Raw genomic sequence first — 21,611 nt, 5'->3', positions numbered from 1 at the left:
ACCCTCCTACACTGTTGGTGGGAATGCAATCTAGTACAGCCACTATGGAGAACAGTGTGGAGATTCCTTAAAAAATTGCAAATAGAACTACCTTATGACCCAGCAATCCCACTTCTGGGCATACACACTGAGGAAACCAGAATTGAAAGAGACATATGTACCCCAATGTTCATCGCAGCACTGTTTATAATAGCCAGGACATGGAAACAACCTAGATGTCCATCAGCAGATGAATGGATAAGAAAGCTGTGGTACATATACACAATGGAGTATTACTCAGCCGTTAAAAAGAATTCATTTGAATCAGTTCTGATGAGATGGATGAAACTGGAGCCAATTATACAGAGTGAAGTAAGCCAGAAAGAAAAACACCAATACAGTATACTAACACATATATATGGAATTTAGGAAGATGGCAATGACGACCCTGTATGCAAGACAGGAAAAAAGACACAGATGTGTATACCGGACTTTTGGACTCAGAGGGAGAGGGAGAGGGTGGGATGATTTGGGAGAATGGGAATTCTAACATGTATACTGTCATGTAAGAATTGAATCGCCAGTCCATGTCTGACGTAGGGTGCAGCTTGCTTGGGGCTGGTGCATGGGGATGACCCAGAGAGATGTTGTGGGGAGGGAGGTGGGAGGGGGGTTCATGTTTGGGAATGCATGTAAGAAAGATTTTAAAATTTAAAAAAAATTTTAAAAAAAAATTAAAAAAAAAATAAATAAATCACTTATCTGAATATCCACTGAGGATAAAAGTAAACATGAAAAAAAAAAAACTGATGAGAACGAATGATCAATTTGTCACTTATTAAGTGAAAATGAATATCACCGTTTATTTACTAAGCATATTTAAATACACTCCAAAGCTAAGTCAAATAAAGCTGAACCTGATTATTTTATCTTGCCCTAAGGTGGCACAGTGGTAAAGAATCTACTTTTAATGCAGAAGACTTGGGTTCAGTCCCTGGACTGGGAAGATCCCCTGGAGGAGGAAATGACAACCCACTTCAGTATTCTTGCCTGGAGAATTCCATGGACAGAAAAGCCTGGCAGGCTACAGTCCATAGATCCACAAAGACTCAGACATGATTGAGCGACTGACACACACAAGGAACAAAGATGAGAAAAAAAGTTAATAGCAATGTATATATTTCAAAAACTACATTTCAAAAACCTGAAAGGAACAGGTAACAAAAATAAATATTTAGTAAAATGTATTGATAATAATGTAACCAACCTAAAGCATCACTTTAAACATACAAGTCTGCTTTCCGGCTCAGGTTCCCTAAGTAAGTCACAAGATATGTCATCATTTTACACTCTGTTAGAAGAGCTGATCCCCACTCCTCATACTGTTGGTGACCTGTTTCTTCTATACAAAAATCCTTCTAATCCATGTAAGCAGATTTTTAAAATAAAATCTAAACAGACACACAGTGGCTAATCACTTAATCCACAGATGTTTGTCTCTAAAAAGCAAGCAAAATCTGACTTTACAGTATACTATCCAAGGTACCTCTTATTGTCTTCAAGGGTATTGAAGATTAATATTTTAAAAATAAGTTCTTTAGTTTACACCATATAAATGGAAAGTGAATAAAATCACATTCACGAGACAAGATTCACAGAAATAATAGAAGTATGGTTTCTAAGGATGACAGGGATCACTGTGTTAGAAATACTGCTTATATTTTTTTATAGCTTGAAAAACCTATATTTGAAACCATTATGCCTAAACATGGTATTCTGAAACCTCCACATGTATATCAATTGAAAATAAGGAAAGTGATTTTTGCCTGAGGAGATATACCTGTTCACTCTCACCTGTTAAATACTGTGACTTAAAATACCAAAATGCTAGAAGGAAGAAATTTATCTGGAAATTAAGGACAAAAGAAGAGGGTGGGTTATCTAATCAAGAGCCATAACAAGTCAGGCTGTAAAAATAAAGACAGAAAGGCCGGGAAAGATGTGTGATGGCTTTGTTAATATGAGCAACTATAGGAAATACCTAGAAGTCCAATTAAGGTTAATAAAATTTTTGAAATGATTTAACCAAAGAAATAAATACTCTGTAGTGTGACTTGGAAATATTTTCCAGATAGCATAGCCTAAAAATAAAACAAAACAAACATAAATTTAAAAACTGACCAGGGCTTATTCCTATACAGTAAAGAGAGAAGCTACACATTTCATTTAAGTATGGGGCTTCATGCTTGAATAGTGTTTAGTATGAACATGATTGGTAACCAAGAAGAGATCTAGTCCTGAGGCTATAAAGACCTACAACAGCAACAATAGTAATAGCAGCTAAAATTTATGGCATAGTTATTAGGTGCTAAGCACTATTCAAAGTGCTTCATCTTTGCCAAGTCATTTATTAATATCTTTAACAAACTGACAAGGTAGGTAACACTTTCAGTCTTTTGCAGATGAAGAAACTGATCATGAATAAGCTGCATACGTCAGAAAATCTCTTTCCAAATGTGAAGAGGAGACTTCTACTAGGGGATATCAACACTGTTTTTTAAGCTTTATTATAGCATAATTGATATACAAACATTTATACACATTTAACATATGCATATTGATCAGTTTGAATATCTGCATATACCCATCATGCCATCAACGCAATCAAGGTTCTAAACCTAGCCACCATCTCCAAAAATTTCCTTGTGTTCTTTGATGTTTGTGTGTGGTTTGTGGGTAGAACTGATTTTTTTTTTTAAGATAACCATTACAGAGTAAAATATAGCACATACAGTTCTTCAGTCATTATTGTTTTTGTATTGTCCCTTCCTTCTGAAATACGTCTTCAGGCAGTCAAGATTCTTTTTGTTAAACACTGTGAAGCAAGTGAAGCCATCATATCCAGGGGAGTGAAATTAATTGTTGCTTTTAGAGAGTCTGCTGACTGAAGGCTAGTGACTATACACGTGACTGAGAGACCTTCAATGGATCAAGCTTTTGACATTTTTTATCTGAAGATGAGTCTGACTTATTATTTAAAATATGATTTTTCTTATAAACATTGCATGATTTTTCTCAGCAATAATTAAGTAGGCTATTTGGTCTGAATAACTGGCCTACTATTGGGGGTGTATTTTTTATGTTCAAATTGTTTTTATTGATTATAGTCACCATGTTCATTCTCTCTGTATGTATATTTTAATAGTAATCAAAATAATTACCCTTTCTCCTTAAATCATCAAATAATAAGAATGATTATTCTTATTAGGTTGGATGGGAAGCCATTCAACCTACAATCGTTACATAACCTGGCTGCCTTCCCTAGTAGCTCAGATGATAAAGAATCTGCCTGCAATGTGGGAGACCCAGGTTTGATCTCTGGGTTGGGAAGACCCCCTGGAGAAGGAAATGGCAACCCACTTCAGTATTCTTGCCTGGAAAATCCCATGGACAGAGGAGCCTGGCAGGCTACAGTCCATTGGGTGGCAAAGAGTCAGACACTGAGCAACTAACACACACACTTACATAACCACCTATAATCATCACATTTGGGAAATTTAACATTAATACAATATTACTATTCAATCATGTATGCTCGATTGCTCTCTGCAACCCTGTTGACAGTAACCCACCAGGTTCCTCTGTCCATGTAACTTTCCAGGCAAGAATACTGGTGTGGGTTGCCATTTCCTCCTCCAGGGGATCTTCCCCATCCAGGGATAGAACCCACAGATCCTGAGGCTCCTGCATTGGTAGGTGGATTCTGCCACCCGGGAAGCCATTCAACCAACAATCCCTCTTTAAATGTACCTGCTGCTGCTGCTGCTGCTGCTGCTGCTGCTGCTGCTGCTGCTGCTGCTGCTGCTGCTGCTGCTGCTGCTGCTAAGTCGCTTCAGTTGTGTCTGACTCTGTGCGACCCCATAGATGGCAGCCTACCAGGCTCCCCCATCCCTGGGATTCTCCAGGAAAGAACACTGGAGTGGGTTGCCATTTCCTTCCCCAATGCATGAAAGTGAAAAGTGAAAGTGAAGTTGCTCAGTGGTCCTTAATTATTTTTCTTCCTCTGGAATCCTCATTGACCCCAGGGACTGTAGCCCATGAGGCTCCTCTGTCCATGGGATTTCCTAGACAAAAATACAGGAGTGGGTTGCCATTTCCTCCTCCGAGAGATCTTCCCCACCCAGGAACTGAATCCACGTCTCCTGCGTCTCCAAGTTGCTTTAGTCTCCTTTAATCTAGGTCAGCACCCTAGCCTGTGTGCATGTGTATGTGCGTGATTTCATGACAATAACATTTTTGAACAGCCCAGTCTAGTAACATTTGTCAGGTTGTCTCTTCATGACAAGAGTTGGTTTAACCATTTTTAGCAGAGATTATATATGAACTCAGTGAGTGTGTCACATTGGAAGGAATGTGACATCGGATCATCTGATTACGGGAGAAGTTAAATTTTATAATTCAGGTAGCATCCACCAGATTTCTCCATTGTAAAGATTTTTTTTTCCATTGTAATTACTTAGTAACTTAACACTGTGTGAATATACGGTTCCCCAAAAGTCTGTCACCCAGCGCTTTTAGCATCTACTATTAGTTATTGCCTGAACTGATTACTATCATGGTGGTCACAAAATGGTGCTTTTCCATTTCCATCATTCTTTTTACATCTGTTAGCTGACACTGTTTTGTTAAAAATGACCTTTCCTCTTATTTCCATATCCACTTTTAACTTTTTAAAGTATAAATATGGACTCATAAATGTGTTTTCATTCAATATGACACAATTAATTCTCGTCACTATTTTTTAGTCATCAAACTGTCCCAAGTTCAGCTAGTAGGAGCCCCTTCAAGTTGGCTTCTGTGTCCTTTCTGCATACCTCTTCTGTTTTTATGCACTTCTCTACACAAGAAGTTCCAAGTTCCCTTTGTACTTTCCTGCCCCTATCTTGACATCAGTCATTTCTCACAGAAACCCTGGCTCCATTTTATGGGGAATAGTATTTAGTAGGGCTGAATTTCTGTCACCAAAGTGGGTTACATTTCTTATTTATAATTTTGTTTCTCCGACATTCGATTTTTCTGTGTTGAAATAATACATCCCTGTAAAAACTAAAATATGGAGCATAATAGTCATTTACATGTCAGGGTGAAAGTATTTATCAGCTTGTATATTTTATGAGATTGGAAACAGAGAGAATGAGGACACCAGACAATGTGAAGGGAGGAGGTTGTGGGCGGTGGAGAGGTGAAACAGGTTCATGGATAGAAGGAAAGCTAATATCAATTACTTCTATTCTGGGAACCTTTGTGTAAACTATTTAAATTAATCCTTACAACAATCCTTATTTTTACAAAAGAGGAAGTAACTTCCTCAAAGTTGTAATATGTATAACAGATAGTCTAGAACTAAAAACCCTTTTTGCTTGGCCGGAAAAGCCTTGTCTGTGCCTTCTATTACCATAAGTTGTTCCCCAAGGCAAGCAAGGAGGTTGATGAGCTAAAAAGACAAGTTTCGCCTACTTCAGGTTTGAAGCAGAGTAATTTATGGTCCAGCTGCTTACCCTGTTTCACTTGAAGTGGTTTGTTGTGACTTGCATGCATAGCCACCCTCACAAATACTGTCCTTCAGTTGAGAATAAGGTTCAGACGTTTTTCCGGTGCTCAGGAAGTCTGTGGGCAACAATTTGATTTCATTTGCTTTCATTGTTGATTCAAAAAGAACAGATAGGCATCTCAAATTGAATGTTTCTCAGTTGGATTATTTATTACAAGTCCTGACTGTTGCCAGAAGTTTGTCTAGTGGTGGGAAGGCTTGTTGAAGTCTTGTAAGAGAGAACTGAGGCAAGTTACCTGAAAAACAAGGTTGGGAACAAAGCCCGCAAGAACATGCTTCTCTTCCCTTCTTATTAATACATTGGTCACCTCCCGAATTCTCTTGGTTCTCAGTTTTCTCACTGTAAATGGGGATAATAGCTTCCTTGCCTGAAGAAAGGAGGCAGAATACCTAGGACATCAATAACCACGCATTAAGTATCTTCTATTCAGTTCAGCTCAGTTCAGTCGCTCAGTTGTGTCCGGCTCTTTGACACCCCACCGACAGCACCAGGCTTGCCTGTCCATCACCAACTCCTGGAGCTTGCTCAAACTCACATCCATTGAGTCGGTGATGCCATCCAACCATTTCATCCTAGTTGTCCCCTTCTCCTCCTGCCTTCAATCTTTCCCAGCCTCAGGGTCTTTTCCAATGAGTCAGTTCTTCACATCAGGTAGCCAAAGTATTGGAGTTTCAGCTTCAGCATCAGTCCTTCCAGTGAACATTCAGGACTGATTTCCTTTAGGATGGACTGGTTGGATCTCTTTGCAGTCCAAGGGACTCTCAAGAATCTTCTCCAACACCACAGTTCAAAAGCATCCATTCTTCGGTGCTCATCTTTTTTTATGGTCCAGCTCTCACATCCATGAGCTTCCCTGGTGGCTCAGAGGTTAAAGAGTCTGCCTCCAATGCAGGAAACCCGGGTTCAATCCCTGGGTCGGGAAGATCCCCTGGAGAAGGAAATGGCAACCCACTCCAGTATTTTTGCCTGGAGAATCCCATGGACAGAGGAGCTTGGTAGGCTACAGTCCACGGGGTCACAAAGAGTCGGACAAGACTGAGTGACTTCACTTCACTTCACTTCTCACATCCATACATGACTACTGGAAAAACCATAGCCTTGACTAGATGGACTTTTGTTGGCAAAGTAATGTTTCCACTTTATAATATGCTGTCTAGATTTGTTATAGCTTTTTTTCCAAGGAGCAAGCATCTTTGAATTTCATGACTGCAGTCAACATCTGCAGTGATTTTGGAGCTCAAGAAAATAAAGTCCATCACTGTTTCCATTATTTCCACATTTATTTGTCATGAAGTGATGGAATTGGGTGCCATGATCTTAGTTTTTTGAATGTTGAGTTTTAAGCCAGCTTTTTCACTCTGCTCTTCCACTTTCATCAAGAGGCTCTTTATTTCCTCTTCACTTTCTGCAATAAGGGTGGTGTCATCTGCATATCTGAGGTTATTGATATTTCTCCTGGCAATCTTGATTCCAGCTTGTGCTTCATCCAGTCCAGCATTTCGCATGATGTACTCTGCATATATTAAATAAGCAGGATGACAATATATAGCCTTGACATACTCCTTTCCCAATTTGGAACCAGTCCGTTGTTCCATGTCAGGTTCTAACTGTTGCTTCTTGACCTGCATACAGATTTCTCAGGAGGCAGGTAAGATGGCCTGATATTCCCATCTCTTTAAGAATTTTCCACAGTTTTTTGTCATCCACACAGTCAAAGGCTTCAGCCTAGTCAATGAAGCCTAAAGTAGATGTTTTGCTGGAATTCAACTGCTTTTTCTATGATCCAATGGATGTTGGCAGTTTGATCTCTGAACATTTTCTTTGACACTGAAAATGTGGAGAACTATAAGGCAGAGTATCTACTCTTACTATGCTGGCCATCTAGTTGGGGATGCTGAACTTGCATATGAAAAGGAACAAATAAATTTTATAACACAGCATGTGAGTGTCAAAGACAAGGGAAATGATTAATTACCAAGGACAGTATTATGTACCAATTTAAAATAATAATGAAATACAACTTTCGTTTTTTCAACCAATGTTTTAGAAATGAAGTAAGAAACAAGGGAAGAAGAGACAAAGGAAAATGGAACAAATGAAGAGGGGAGGGAGAAAGGAAAGAAGGAAAAAGAGGGTGAGCAATAATGATAACTACATAGGTTTAAAAGTCAGTATTAATGTATTTTTACTTTGTAACTCCTTGTTTTTCCTATAAAATAATTATTGTAAGTCTATGTTGATGGGTATACAATGCATAAAAGGTAACGTGACAATAACATAAAGGGAGGATCAAATTGTATAGGAACAAACATTTTCTACATAATTGAAGCTTAATTGACACTAATTCAAACTAGATTGTTATGAATCAAAATGCTGCTTGCAATCTCTAGGGAAACTACTAAGAAATAACTTTAAAATGTGTAGAAAAAAAGAGAAAGGAACCAAAATGGTTCACTAAAAAATACATATTGAACATGAAACAAGGCAGTCATGGAGTTGAGGAACAAGAAAAGATATAAGACATGTAGAGAACCTATGCAAAATAGAAATCCTCCCTTATCTGTAATTACACTGAAGGAAAATGAAATTGAAACTTCAAAAAAAAAAAAGGCAGAATGGTTTCTAAAAACATGATCCAATCATATGCTATCTATGAGATTCACCTTACATTCAAAGGTAAGCAAGGTTGAAAATTTAGAGATATGAAAAAATATTCCATGCAAACACTAATCAAAACACAGGTGGATTGTCTATATTAACATCAGACAAAATAGAGTTTAAGAAAAATTATTATAAAAGATAAAAGGCCATTGCATAGTGATAAAAAGATCAATCCATTAAGAAGACATATAAAGTATAAACACATAAATCAAGCCACAAAATATATGAAGCAAAAACTAACAATTAAAGCACCAAACAGTAATAGTAGAACACATATATACCCCACTTTCAATGATGGATGGAATAACTATACAGAAATCAGCAAGGAAACAGAAGACTTGAACAACGTTATAAGCCAACTAGAGCTAAGAGACATATACAGAACAGAACACCCAACAACAGCAGAATAAACTGTCTTGTCAGGAGCTTGTGGAACATTCTCCAGGAAAGACCATATATTAGGCCACAAAATACATTTCAATACATTTAAAAAGACCAATAACATACAAAACATGTTTCCTGACCACAATGGAACAAAATGAGAAATTAGTGTAGAAGTCCTAGAAGAAAACACAGAAGAAATGCTCATGACATTGGGTTTGGCAATGATTCTTGCATAACACACCAAAAGCACAAGCAACAAAAGCAAAAATACAGATGTAACCACACTAGAAATCTTCTGCACAGTGAAGGAAACAGGGTGAAAAGACAGAATATAGAGAAGGAAAAATATTTTAAAACCATATATCTGATAAGAGATTAGTATCCAAAATATACAAGGAACTGCTACAACTCAACAGCCAAAAAAAAAAAAAAGATTAAAAAATGGGCAAGGAACTTAAATAAACATTTCTCCAAAGATAGGCAACTGGTTAATAGGCATATGCAAAGATGCTCAGCATCATTAATCACCAGGGAAATGCAAATCAAAGTCACAATTAGATATCACTCACACTTCAGTACTCTTGCCTGGAAAATCCCATGGACAGAGGAGCCTGGTGGGCTGCAGTCCATGGGGTTGCTGAGGGTCGGACATGACTGAGCGACTTCACTTTCACTTTTCACTTTCATGCATTGGAGAAGGAAATGGCAACCCACTCCAGTGTTCTTGCCTGGAGAATCCCAGGGACAGGGAGCCTCGTGGGCTGCTGTCTATGGGGTTGCACAGAGTCGGACACTACTGAAGTGACTTAGCAGCAGCACACTTGTTAGGATAGCTATTATAAATATATTTCAAAGGTAATGAGTGTTGGTAAGGAGGTGGAGAAATTGGAACTCTTGTACACTTTTGGTAGATGTAAGATATATAAAAGGGTGAGCCTCTATGGAAAACAGTACAGAGTTTCTTTAAAAAATTAAAATTAGACTTACCAGGGGACCATATATCAAAATAAACTGGATTCAGGATCTCCACAAGATATATGCATTCCAAAGTTCTTTGCATTATTGACAATAACCAAGATATAGAAACAACCTAAGTATCCAACAACAGATGAAAGAAAATGTGATATATGCATACAATGGAATATTGTTCAACCTTAAAAAAGAAGGAAATCCTGCCATATGTGACAGTATAGATAAACCTAGAGGACACTATGCTAAGTGAAACAACCCAGTCACAGGGGATAAATACTGCCTGATTTCAGTTAGAGGAGGTATTTAAAACTGCCGACCTCACAGAAACAGAGAATACAATGATGGCTGCCAGGGGCAGGAGGGAGGGGAAAATGGGACGGCACAGTCGAACAGGTATAAAGTTTCAGTGTTGCCACCTGAAAAACTTCTAGAGATCTGCTGTACAACACTCTGCCTATAGTTAACCTATAATAATACTGTATTGTGCACTTAAAGTTTATTAACAGAGTAGATAGATGTTTAGCATTAACACACAAAAAGTCCTTCTTAAAAGATAGATAGAAGAAAAAGAAAGAAAGGTGCAAAGGAAAGAAGGGAATAAGGGAGGAAGATAACAAACAGGAGAAGTGTCAAATTCACAAATATATGGAAATTAAACAACACACTAACCAATGGGTCGAAAATGAAATCACAAGAAATTAGAAAATACTGTGAGATGAATGAAAAAGAAAACATAACACACCAAAACTAATGGGATGCAGTTAAAGCAGTTGGTAGTGTTGTAGCCACGCGTTCCGGGAAACAAACTCACTCAGAAGGACAATGCAGATAGTGGAGTGCAGTTTATTACACCAGCGGGCCCCAGGCAGAGTCTCCTCTTAGCCAAGGACCCAAACCAGTTTTTGGGAAAACCTTATATATCCTAAGTGTATGTGCACAAACAATTCCCTGAAACTAGTCTGAACAAAGGAAAAAGAAAGATACAATCAAAGTTAACCTGTGATTCATATGCCTTAACCCTAGGTAGTTAACAGTGGACAATTATCAATAGGCCTGTGGTCACACCCCAATAAGCATAATAGAATATACGATTCTATTCAGTTACACAGATAATTAGGGTATTCTTTTAGGCCAGGGAGAGTCTAGGTAGGAGCCCTGGGCTCTTCCTTCTGGGGGCCTGGTTTTCCAGTTGGTATGTCGTTTTCTTAGATACTGGGAATATAGCTCAAAGTCCACAGTCTGGCCCAAGATGGAGTCCTACTTTCAAGATAGAACCTGTTTTGTTTCCTCTTCCAATAGAAGAAAATTTGTGGTTCTAAAATGCTTACATTCAAAAAAAAAGAAAGACCTTATTATCAATAATCTAAACTTCTAAGAAACTAGAAAAGAAAAATCCAAACTACCAAACTAAATCCAAAGCAAACAGAAAGAAAGAATGAAAATTTGAGTAGAGATAAATGAAATAGAAAAAAAGATTCCATTAAAGATCAAAATGAATAAAATAACTTAGTATAACTAAGGAGGTATAAGACTCATACACTAAAGACAACAAAATATTGCTCAAAGAAATTGAAGAAGACCTAAATAAATGGAAGGGCATCCCGCATTCATAGATTGGAAGACCTAATATAGTTAAGAGGCAATATTCCTTCCTGGTTCAGATGGTAAAGTATCCGCCTGCAATGCAGAAGACCTAAGTTTGATCCCTGGGTTAGGAAGATCCTCTGGAGAAGGGAATGGCTACCCACTTCAGTATTCTTGTCTGGAGAATTCAATGGAGAGAGGAGCCTGGAGGGTTACAGTCTGTGGGGTTACAAAGTGCTGGACATGACTGAGCAACTAACATTCACATTCCTCAAGTTGATGTACAGATTCAGTGTAATCTCTATCAAAATTCCAGCTGCCTTTTTGAAGAATGGACAAGCTGATTATAAAAGTCACATGTAATTGCAAAGGATGCCAAATATCCAGAATCTTGAGAAAGGACAAAATTCTTCATATTTCTCTATTTCAAAACAAAACTTACTGCTAAGCCGCAGTAACCAAAACACTGTTGTGCTGAAGTAAGGACTGACATACAGATCAATGGAATATAATTCAGAATCCAGAAGTAAACCCAAATATCTATAAGATACCAAGAACATTCAATGGGAGAAAGAATAGCCTTTTCAACTTACAGTCCTGAGACTGAAGGAGGAAACAGACAGAACGGGCTCCATCTTGAAAGCAGGACTCCATCTTGGGCCGGACTGTGGACTTGGAAATATATGCCCAGTATCTATGGAAACGACATACCAACTAGAAAACCAGGCCCCCAGAAGGAAGAGCCTCAGGGCTCGTACCAAGACTCTCCCTGGCCTAAAAGAATAACTTAATTATCTGTATAACCAAATAGAATCATACATTCTATTATGCTTATTGGGGTATGACCACAGACCTATTGATAATTGTCCACTGTTAACTACCTAGGCTAAAGGCATGAGTCTTGGGTTAACTTTGATTGTATCTTTCTTTCCCTTTGTTCAGACTTGTTTCAGAGAATTTGGGGAGGTAGGTTTGAGCACGTACCCTAAGGGTATATAGTTCAGTTCAGTCGCTCAGTCGTGTCCGACTCTTTGCGACCCCATGAATCGCAGCACACCAGGCCTCCCTGTCCATCACCATCTCCGGAGTTCACTCAAACTCACGTCCATCGAGTTGGTGATGCCATCCAGCCATCTCATCCTCTGTCGTCCCCTTTTCCTCCTGCCCCCAATCCCTCCCAGCATCAGAGTCTTTTCCAATGAATCAACTCTTCGCAGGAGGTGGCCAAAGTACCGGAGTTTCAGCTTTAGCATCATTCCTTCCAAAGAACACCCAGGGCTGATCTCCTTTAGAATGGACTGGTTGGATCTCCTTGCAGTCCAAGGGACTCTCAAGAGTCTTCTCCAACACCACAGTTCCAAACCATCAATTCTTCAGTGTTGGGCTTTCTTCACAGTCCAACTCTCACATCCATACACGATCACTGCAAAAACCATAGCTTTGACTAGGCGGACCTTTGTTGGCAAAGTAATGTCTCTGCTTTTCAATATGCTATCTAGGTTGGTCAGAACTTTTCTTCCGAGGAGTAAGCGTATTTTAATTTCATGGCGGCAATCACCATCTGCAGTGATTTTGGTATATATAAGGTTTTCACAAAAACTGGTCAGGGTCCTTGACTAAGAGGAGACTCTGCGTTGGACCCACTGGTGTAATAAACTGCACTCCACTGTCTGCATTGTCCTTCTGAGTGAGTTTGTTTCCTGGAACACGTGGCTACAACAGGACAACTGGATATCCACACAAAAGAACGAACTTAGATATCTACTTCTACCATATACAAAAAAATAATTCAAAATTAATCAAAAGACCTAAATGTGAGCGCTAAAGTTCTACAGCTCTAGGAAAGAAACATAGTTGTAAATCTTCATGACTTTGGATTAGGCAATAGTTTCTTAAACATGATACCTAAAGCACAAGCAACAAAAGGAAAAAAGTAGATAATTTAGACTTTATAAAAATTTAAAACAGCACTTTTGTTCATCAAAGGACACTATCCTTTAAATAAAGACAACTATAGTATGAGAGAAAATATTTGCATATCATCTATTTGTTAAGAGACTTGTATGCAGAATACATAAATAACTTGCCATACAACAACAAAAAGATCAAACAATTCAGTTTTTAAATGGACAAATGATCTGAATAGACATTTTTTTCTAAAAAAGAAATTTTAATGGTCAATAAGCCCATATAAAGTTGCTCAAAATCATCAGTCAGTAGGAAAACACAAATGAAAACCACAATGAGATGCCACTTTACTCCTACTGGGATGGCTGCAAGCAAAACCAAGCCAAAACAAAACAAAACAGAAAATAACAAGCATCAATGAGGTCTGAAGAAATTAAAACACTCATACATTGCTGATAATAATGTAAAATGGTACATCCACAAACGCAGCTTAGTCATTCCTCAAAAAGTTAATTGTCTCATTAGCATGTGACCCAGCAATTCCACTCCTAGGTATGTATCCTGCAGAAAAATTGAAAACAGGTGTTTAAATAAAAACTTGTATGTGAATGTTGATACCAACACTATACACAATAGGCAAAATGTAGTAATGACCCAGTATCTACCCACAGATGAATGGTTAGACAAAACACAGTATTTTGTGTACAATGAAGTGTTATTCAGCCATAAAAAGAAATGAAGTACCAAATCACGTTAATGTTTGGATGAACCTTGACAACATTATGGTAAGTGAAAGAAGGCAGACACAAAAGGCCACATATGCTGTGATTATATTCATAAGAAATGTCTGGAACAGGCAAATCCTTGGGAACAGATAGAAGATTAGTGGTTGCCAGGTGCTGGAGGGGGAGGGGAATGACTAGTGACTTCTCAATGGGCACAGCCTTTCCTTGTAGGCTGATGAGGATATTCTAGAATTAGATAGTGATAATGCTTGAAAAACATTGTGAATGTACTAACACCACTGAACTGTATAATTTAAAATGATAAACAGGGTGTTGTTACATGAATTTCACTTCGATTAAGAAAATACAGGAGGAGAGAGGAAGCATTTGATGATTCTTATCTTATTCCCAGTCTTATCCTAGGCATTTTGCATTTGTTTTCTCATCCATCCAAGTGGACCATAAATTCATTTGTCCATAAATAGGTCATGACTTAACTGAAGAGACTTTCCCAGCTGGAATTAAAACTTTAGAATTTGCACGATTCCACCTCCTCTGTGAAGCACCCCCTTAACTCTTCCAAGACAAAAAAAAAAAAAAATTGTTTACAGATTTTGGAGCATTTTTCTACCTTTTTCCAGCTTCTAATACCTGCACATTTTACCCCCTAGCTTTATTTTTTACATGTATTTTCTTTTACAGTGTGACATGTTCGTTGCCTGGTTTCTGAGCTCCTCAAGATCAGGACCAGTCCTTTGTGTTTACAGGTCTGTGCTCAGCATACTAGAGAAGGCAATGGCACCCCACTCCAGTACTCTTGCCTGGAAAATCCCATGGACAGAGGAGCCCAGTAGGCTGCAGTCCATGGCGTCATGAAGAGTCAGACACAACTAAACAACTTCACTTTCACTTTTCACTTTCATGCATCGGAGAAGGACATGGCAACCCACTCCAGTGTTCTTTCTGGAGAATCCTAGGGACAGGGGAGCCTGGTGGGCTGCCGTCTATGGGGTCGCACAGTAGGACACAACTGAAGCGATTTAGCAGCAGCAGCAGCAGCAGCTCAGTATATAGTACACGCTCAATGAAGGTTTTCACTGGCCAGCTGGAATCACATATTTGGTTCCTGTAAATATACTACATTAATGGCTCCTAAAATAGCCATGCCTGTTTGACTTGCCTGTGCTACACTCAGCATCCATTTCCCAGAACGAAACTAGGTCACATCTGGGACGCATGAACAGTTTTAAGAAAGTTCCGTCTGAAATTCAAAACCCTTCAGTGTATATCAAATGTAATCAAGCTGATGATGCCAAAAATACTGTAAAGGATTAAAACTTCACTTCATTATTACATTTTTGGTCTTTGCTCTTTTACTTCATTTAATAAGTTTTACAGCAACAGAATGATTTGCACATGTTAAAAACCAAAACAGGATGAAAATGGCAAAAAGAAAAGCAAAGCATTTCACTTTATGCATCTTTGTCTTTGTGAGTTCTCCCCTATCCTGTGGTTATTTTGTACAAGGTCTGTCTGTTTGGTTATAGGGACAGCTTTTGGGCAAAAGATCTAAGACATCTCTGCCCTCCTGTTAAAATGTGCATCAACAGAGAAAAGAAAAAAAAATAGATCTCTTTCTATAAAGAGGTCCTGAGGATGAGAGTCTCTCCTGATGGGAGTAACATGTAGGATATTTCAGAAAGGGAAGCATTTGAAATTATGTGCCTGTTGTGTTTTCTAGCGACAACAGCAGAATTTGCTGTGTGGTCACAAACCTTTTGTTGACACTGTGCTGGAACACTCTTCATGAGTTCTTGTTATGGTCTCTCTTGTTTGTGATTCTTAGAGTATCTTTAATTTGAAAAGGAGACAAAGTACATCCTTTCTGATTGTACATCCTCAGAAAATTATAAATCATTCCAAAATCGAAAAGTGCATGAGCACACTAGGCATTCCATTAATTATGTTTATGTCCACTCACCCCTATCCCACCCCCAGGTATGTGAAATGGCACAAAGAAAATTCACATACTTGCTTTCTGCTGCATCATTTCTTTTTGAAATTTTTCTGAAACCTAGAACAATAGTTTACATCTTCATAAATGCTGGCATTTTGTTGTGGGTGTGCAGGTTAAACAGCCTGATTAATCCTGCTTATTCTTCTTTCTTCTGCTGACATTCCATACTGGGGGAAGGAGGTCATCTGGTGGAAAGGATCAGAGTCCTATGCCTCAACTTCTTGTGTGTGAAATCTGTTCTCCTTTATCCTTCTCATACCCCTTACTTCAGATTTATCAGCATTTATTGAATATCTGCTATAAATATTGACTGGTCTATGGTTGGCCTATAGTTGCGGCTCAAAAATCAACTCTATTCAGTCAGGGCCCTGACCAGAAATAGAAGATATGCTCACATTGGGTTCTGGTGAGAATTTAATGAAGGGACTGCTTACAGAAATATGAATGGAGTTGGGGAAACCAACAAGTGATCCCGAGATACACTGTGATAGCAATGTCAAGTAGGTGTCACCTCCTTTGGCCTAAAGAAGGAAGGGGAGGCCACAGTCTTGGAGCCTGGTGAGAGTTGGCAGTCTAGAAGGTAGCTGTCCATCAGGAGGTACAGTTATAAAGGGACCAGCTACCATAAGATTCTCGGCAATGAAGAGGTGGGGAGAGGTTTCTTCTTGTTGGTTGAATGGAATAGGAAGCCTGAGGGCAAAGGGAGCCCAGGCAATGCAGCCTGCAGGGCAGAGAAGTGAGGGGAATGGATCTAGGTGACCAAAGGGAAGATAAAGAATATGCTTACTTCACAGTTTAACTTCAGAATAATTGAGGAAGCAGCATTATTATCCAAAGTTTACAAATGAAGACACTGAGACAGTCAAGTTTAAATAACTTGCTGAAGGTCACATGGCTACTAAGTGGCAGCCTGTGTGTGTGCATGCTACATCGCTTCAATCGTGTCCGACTCTGCAACCATTATGGACCTTAGGTAGCCTGCAAGACTCCTCTGTCCGTGGGATTCTCCAGACAAGAATACTGGAGTGGGTTGCCATTTCCTCTTCCAGGACTAAGTGGAAGACCTAAAATTTAAATTCATGCCTTCTAGTGCCACTTCTATTTCTTTATACTAAAATGTTTGTCCTTCTGTCCTTACACTTTACTTACATGACCAGCCTTATTTTTTGACAATGTGAGCCTTGTAAATGATTATGACTTTCATATTTAATTTGGTTGTTAGGAAATTCAGTCAAATATTAAGCCCCCATTGCTAATTGTGCAGGATTTTGTGGCTTGCATATCTCAGTGGCCTTACCTACCTTTTGTCTTGCTTTTTAAAATGTTTTTATATTACATATCTTTTTTGAAGAGGTGAAGGATAAACAAATGAATAAATGAGTAGCTAGTATGTGAATAACCTTGGAGATCTGTGCTTGATTAGCCTTTCCCCTAATACAGACCATCACTGTATAGGGACTGTTAACGTTGACCTCCATTCTCAAACACACACATCTGTTAACTTTGTGGTAGAGTTGGCTTTATTATCACAGCCTTTTCCAATAAAGTATTCCTAGCAGCCACTACCCATCAATTAATATTGACAGCGGAGTTGAAACCTATTTGCTATGCCTGGTGTAATACGACCAGTAAATTAACCAACAGTTCTTCAAGACCTCTAATATGGAAATGCCCTACTGAGAGAGTGGCTTTTATGTTTAATCGCAGACATCCTGAGAGCCTTTTATTTAAGCCCACTGTATGTGATGCATGTCATTATAGTCTGACTGCTTCTCATGCTTCAAATACTTTAGTAAAAGGCAATATGTGTAATATATGAGTGCACTCCTTCTTCGAATAATTTTTCTTCTTTAGACTCAAGTATGTGGCATTATTCCAATGATATCTCAAGTGGTTATTTTAAAATGTTGCTTGCTGTTTGTTTGTTTGTTTTTGTTTTTTTTTATCATCCTAGATAAAGGCCTCTTTGGCCTTGTTAGCGTTGTTAAAGCTGCCAGGTCACAATAACATTATCTCACATCCTGAAGCAGCACGACAACACTATTCAGAAAGGAGTGGAACTCATTTAAGCAATTTGAAACTTGGATTTCATTCAAGTGCATTTAGTGAAAGTTTCAAAGGACTATTATTATGAAGCCTTGCCCGTGAGTTTGTAATGGCACTGGAAGAGTCTAACAATCAAAATATTACAGATAATAGTAGTTTCTTGGTTAGATAGATAGCATCACCAACTCAGTGGTCATGAATTTGAGCAAACTCTGGGAGATGGTGAAGGACAGAGGAGCCTGGCATGCAGCAGTTCATGGGGTCACAAGGAATTGGACATGACTTAGCGAACGAAAAACAACAAAAGTAGTTTCTTAGAGTTCCATACATACTGGTAGATTTTAATGTGTTTTCACCTATGTTATCTCATAATCTCCAAATGGAGCTTTAACAAGGTTCATACTAACGCACATATTTAACTGTAGGTATAAAACCGTATAAACAAAAGGAGTGTAAGTCTGTGGAGAATCTACCCACACTCACTGATCAGAATCATTAATATGTTCTTTAATCAAACCATTCACCTTCTACTCTGTTGTGTGAAACAGGTTCACTGACCTGTGAGCTTTGATCATGAGAAATAATTATTCTTTTACCCCAGTGAAAGCCTGAGCACTTTTTCTTTCTCCTCCAAGTCCAGTTTATGAAACTTTGACATTGACACAGATGTAGCTACTTCTGATTCAGTGATAGTCTGTTCTTTGATATGTTTGAGGACTAAAACTAAGAAAATGTTCAGGATTCTGACACCTTCCAATGTAGAATCTTCCTGGTAGTTCTTCTTTCCATGTTCGTACTATTCCTCCATTTGTTTCAAAGATGAATAACAGATATTTGATGATGTTTTCATATTTTAAAAATTGCTTTCTCTTGTAACACCTCATTATTTTTCCATATCACCCTGTGTAGCGGATATCAAGGTTCATACTTTACCAATGAAGATATTAATGCTCTGGCATTCAGAGCTAGATCAGGTATGGGAGAGTCAGCTGAGCCAATGGTGCCATAATCATTGGTGTTCATCATTTACTGATGATTTTAAAATATCTGTTGTTCATCTCTGTGTGTCCCACACAATACCAGACATGGGGAGCAATACACAGATACACACAACACTTTGGGACATGTCCTCCAAGCCCCAGGAGTAACTTACTTGCAAGGGAAGACCTCCAGCTCTTTCCAAGGGCTGCTTTTCCTGCCTAGAAGTTTCTTCCTAACTCTTCTTAACTCTTCTTAATTTCTCTAAAATTCCTGAATTGAGTGGCAGGTCTGTATTTACTGCTGTATTTCTGTCGTCACTGCTGTCATCCCCGTCACTGCTGTATTTCTGTCCCTGCAGTAACTTCACTTCCTTGCTGCCCTGTTGTAACTACAGCTCACATTTCTCTTGCTTTGGAGTCCTACTGCCATTTCCGCTTCTGATTCTGAAATAAACTCCAGAAAACAGGTGATACAGAAGGTCTCAAAAGTCTTTTTCTGTGACAGTTTGTCATGTTACTTGGCTTGGGCCCACTGTCAGGCGAGAAGAAGTGATCAGGACAATACTAAGAACTAAACACAGAACCTGGGGGTTTCTGCTGAGTCACCGTGAGAATCCGGAACAGTTGGGGTCCAGCCGGGATTGCCAAAGTGGACACTGAGCAGAAGTGACTGAGCAAAGTGATTGTGTGCTCCCGGGTCATCGCCAACGTAACTTCCCTGCAGGAGATAAGCTGAGTCTGAAAGACTGAGAGGAGTTGGGGTGATTAGAAATTGTAAAGAGGTTTATTGAAGTCAAAATGTCTCAAAAAATCCAAGGCGGGTCTGTGGTAGAGATGCGGGGAGATGAAATGACATGAATCATTTGGGAGTTGATTAAAGAGAAACTCATTTTTCCCTACGTGGAACTGGACCTGCACAGCTACAATTTAGGCATAGAGAATCACGATGCCACCAATGACCAGGTCACCAAGGACACTGCAGAAGCTATAAAGAAGTACAACGTTGGTGTCATGTGCCACCATCACCCCCAATGAGAAGAGAGTGGAGGAGTTGAAGTTGAAACAAATGTAGAAATCTCCAAATGGCACCATCTGAAATATTCTGGGTGGCACTGTCTTCAGGGAAGCTATTATCTGGAAAAATATACCCCAGCTTGTGAGCGGATGGGTAAAACCCATTATCATAGGTCGTCATGCTTATGGGGATCAACATAGAGCAACCGATTTTGTTGTGCCGGGGCCTGGAAAAGTAAAGATATCCTACATGCCAAGCGATGGATCCCCCAAAATGGTATACTTAGTACATAATTTCACAGAGAGTGGTGATGTTGCCATGGGGATGTACAATCTAGATAAGTCAGTCAAAGATTTTGCACACAGTTCTTTTCAGATGGCTTTGTTTAAGAATTGGCCTTTGTATCTGAGCACCAAAAACACTATTCTGAAGAAATACGATGGAGGTTTTAAAGACATCTTTCAGGAGATATATGACAAGCAGTACAAATCTGAGTTTGAAGCTCAGAGTATCTGGTATGAGCACAGGCTCGTTGATGACATGGTGGCCCAAACTATGAAGTCGGAGGGGGGCTTCATTTGGGCCTGTGGAACTATGATGGGGACCTGCAGTCAGACTCCATGGCCCAAGGTTATGGCTCTCTTGGCGTGATGACCAGTGTGCTGATTTGTCCAAATGGCAAGACAGTAGAAGAAGAGGCTGCCCACGGGACTGTAACCCGTCACTACTGAATGTACCAGAAAGGACAGGAGACATCCACCGATCCCATTGCTTCAATTTTTGCCTGGACCAGAGACTTAGCCCACAGAGCTAAGCTTGATAACAAAGAGTTCAGCTTTTCAGCAAAGGCTTTGGAAGAAATCTGTATTGAGATCATTGAGGCTGGCTTCATGACCAAGGACTTAGCTGCATGTATTAAAGGTTTACCCAACGTGCAACGTTCTGACTGCTTGCATACTTCTGAGTTCATGGATAAACTCAGACAGAACCTGCAGTTAAAACTAGTCCAGGCAAAACTTTAAGGTCATTTCTTGTCTTTGGAGGATTTTTTTTTTTTTTTCTGGTAACTAGGGTCTACTGGTTTACATTTGTCTCTATAACTCTCATGGGTAAAGGCAAAATGAATTTTGTGATTTGTTTAGAAGCCAGAGTTTATCTTTTCTATAAGTTTACAGTCTTTTTCTTATGCATACAGTTATGCCACCTTTGTGAACGTGGCCAGGGACTTTAAAAAAAATTCTATTTTCTACTAATAGCGTAAGAATTATTATTTTTTCTTTTCTTCTTTTATTATTTTATTTTTAAAATATAAATTTATTTATTTTAATTGGAAGTTAATTACTTTACAATATTGTATTGGTTTTCCCATACATCAACATGAATCCACCACAGGTATACACGTGTTCCCCATCCTGACCCCCCCTCCCTCTTCCTTCCCCGTACCATCCCTCTGGGTCGTCTCAGTGCACCAGCCCCAAGCAACCAGTATCATGCATCGAACCTGGACTGGTGATTCATTTTATATATGATATTATACATGTTTCAATGCCATTCTCCCAAATCATCCCACCCTCTCCCTCTCCCTCAGAGTCCAAAAGACTGTTCTATACATCTGTGTCTCTTTTGCTGTCTCACATACGGAGTTACCGTTACCATCTTTCTAAATTTCATATATATACATTAGTATAGTGTATTGGTGTTTTTCTTTCTGGCTTGCTTTACTCTGTA

At 39.0% G+C, this 21,611-nt stretch overlaps 1 pseudogene; it reads left to right on the top strand.

Moving 5' to 3' along the window:
* LOC102191667 lies at nt 19,585-20,944 on the top strand (annotated as a pseudogene).

This window comes from Capra hircus, chromosome 3, assembly GCF_001704415.2.
Source record: "Capra hircus breed San Clemente chromosome 3, ASM170441v1, whole genome shotgun sequence".
In the NCBI taxonomy this organism is placed as follows: Eukaryota; Metazoa; Chordata; class Mammalia; order Artiodactyla; family Bovidae; genus Capra; species Capra hircus.
The sequence above is the reverse complement of the archived record's forward strand: the minus strand, read 5'-3'. Positions and strand labels throughout refer to the sequence as shown.